Raw genomic sequence first — 1,937 nt, 5'->3', positions numbered from 1 at the left:
AAAAAAAAAAAAAAAAAAAATAGCTGGGCATCGTAGCACACGCCTGTAATTCCAGCTACTTGGAAGGTTGAGGTGGAAAGATCGCCGGAGCCCAGTGGGTCGAGGCTGCGGTAGCCAGGAGCATGACACTGCACTCCAGTCTGGGTGATAGAGTGAGACTCCAACTAAAAAAAAAAAAATGTACTTGATGTACTTGTGGTAGACAATGCCAGTTAAATTACAGAACCCTGTAGTCTCGTTTATGTTTTTAAAATTCAAATCAAGATTCTGGCCAAGTCTTCTTTTTTGTGGAATATTCAACATATTTGAGGAGAAAAAAAAAATCTATCCCGGCCAATGGTGTGTTAAACTCTGGTGTGTCCAAGTGGCTCTCTGAGCTATGGTCGCTTGTTTTCTAGCTTTGGTCCCCTCCCTTACCTTGGGGAAGTAAATTTCCTCTCTTTGCACTTTATTTTTCAATTTTATTTTAAAGATGTGGCGTACAATTCAGGGCTAGATATACACATGTTGATTATGCAGGTACCCTTATTGATGCGGTGCTCCCCTTCCTCCCCTAGCAGTTTTCCTCAACTGCCAATCCCAACCCCCTTCCCTGGCAGTTTCCCACTACTGCCAATCCCTTTTTTATAGTATTATAATTGTTCAAGGTCTGCTTATGAGTGAGAACATATGGTACTCTGTTTTTTGTTTCTGTGACAGATCACTGAGTATGATTAACTCTAAATCCATCCAAGTCGCTGTGAAATTCATATGTTTGTCCCTCTTTATGGCTACATAATATTCCACTGTGTATATGTACCACATTTTTTAATCTAGTCCAGTTTCTATGGTAACTTACTTCTAAATAAACTATATTTTCCAACCTAAAAAAAAATCTGTAGTTTAATAACATTTGTAGAGTTCTTACTATGTGTCCTGAGTTGAACTAAACCCTTCTCATTTGTAAACCCATGTTATCCTGGCATAAACATAAACACACACACACACACACACACACACACACACACACACACACACTCACTCACTCACACACGGTACTATCATTTTCCCCAGTCATTATACATTTAGATAAGAAACCAAGGGCCAGGGAAGTGAAGTACCTTGCCACTTTGCTCTTCCCTTCTGTTCTCCAGAAAGTTAGATAAAAAAGTTTTGTTTCCAAACTTTGTAAGAAACAGAGTTACTAGCTTTTGTTCTGGGCGGGCTACCTGAAGGATCCCCTGGTCCTTTGCTCTACCCCAGACACCCACGACTCTTTCTCTCTTCTCCCTTTACCTCGCCTTACTTCCCTTCCTCCTCTCTCCACTCCGTCTACTCGCTGGCCCAGCGCCTCATACGACTTGGCTTGCCCCACCGCCATCCTGCAGACTGGCCCCAGTCAGTCCTTCACTTATTTTCAATCACAACTTCATATAACGGAGCAGCAAGTCCTGTGGGTTCTATCTTTAAAATCCACCCAGAATTTGATCAGTTCTTCTCTTCTGCCAAGACACTTGGTACATCCTCTATCCAAGCATTTCTGGAGTCCACCGCAGCAGACTCCTTACCATGATCTTTGCAACCATACTCATCATTCCCATCCCAAACTAATGTTCTCTACCGAGCAAATTTGCTCCCAGAGCAAACTGTGGAATACTTTTAAAATCCTGGCCGGAGGCTGGGCTCGGTGGCTCAGCCTGTAATCCCAGCACTTTGGGAGGCCGAGGTGAGTGGATTGGCTGAGCCCAAGGGTTCGAGACCCGCCTGGGCAACCTGAGACCTCATCACTACAACAAATCAAAAATTAGCCGGGCGTGGTAGCGCGCGCCTGTAGTTCCAGCTACTTGGAAGGCTGAGGCAAAAGGAGCGACGGAGCCCAGCAGGTCAAGGCTGCGGTGGCCGGGAGCGGCCATTGCACTCCAGTCTGGGTGACAGAGTGAGACTCCAACTAAAAAAAA

The sequence above is a fragment of the Carlito syrichta genome, unplaced genomic scaffold, assembly GCF_000164805.1.
Source record: "Carlito syrichta isolate Samal-C Ts95f unplaced genomic scaffold, Tarsius_syrichta-2.0.1 Scaffold311480, whole genome shotgun sequence".
Classification (NCBI taxonomy): domain Eukaryota; kingdom Metazoa; phylum Chordata; class Mammalia; order Primates; family Tarsiidae; genus Carlito; species Carlito syrichta.
The sequence above is the reverse complement of the archived record's forward strand: the minus strand, read 5'-3'. Positions refer to the sequence as shown.